The sequence below is a fragment of the Procambarus clarkii genome, unplaced genomic scaffold, assembly GCF_040958095.1.
Source record: "Procambarus clarkii isolate CNS0578487 unplaced genomic scaffold, FALCON_Pclarkii_2.0 HiC_scaffold_1118, whole genome shotgun sequence".
Taxonomy (NCBI): domain Eukaryota; kingdom Metazoa; phylum Arthropoda; class Malacostraca; order Decapoda; family Cambaridae; genus Procambarus; species Procambarus clarkii.
The window spans coordinates 40,001-40,620 of NW_027190149.1; positions in this window are offsets into that span (position 1 = coordinate 40,001).

A 620-nucleotide genomic window follows, 5' to 3' on the forward strand; every position below is an offset into this window, starting at 1 on the left:
CCCCCTCAGTGGAGGGGCCTCATATGATTCCAAAAAGAGTTTAGTTTTGTAGACAAATAAATCATTACTTTTGGGGTAGATTTACTCTGTATATTATATATATATATATATATATATATATATTATATATATTATATATATATATATATATATATATATATATATATATATTATATATATATATATATTTTATATACACATGGGTGAGGTGATATGGTACCAAAGTTTTGGGTAAGGTGATTGACATTTACACAAGATAAAACACGAACCAATGGGAATAAAAACATAAGAATGGAAGTAACTGCAGAAGGCCTATTGGCCCATAACACAAGCACTTCCTCTTGATGCTTCTATATTGGTTCGGAGTCTTGAAGCTATATATATATATATATATATATATATATATATATATATATATATATATATATATATATATATATATATATATATATATATATAATATAATATGCACACAAAACTAAATAGTCTTGTTAGACAAATTGCCCCTATTAGAGGCAAGTTGACTAACAAGCCGAATGACTGCAATTGTTTTGAATTTGAGTTAAATCTAACATAGAAATGTAATCAAACCTAACCTAACCTATGCTAACCCAAGCTAA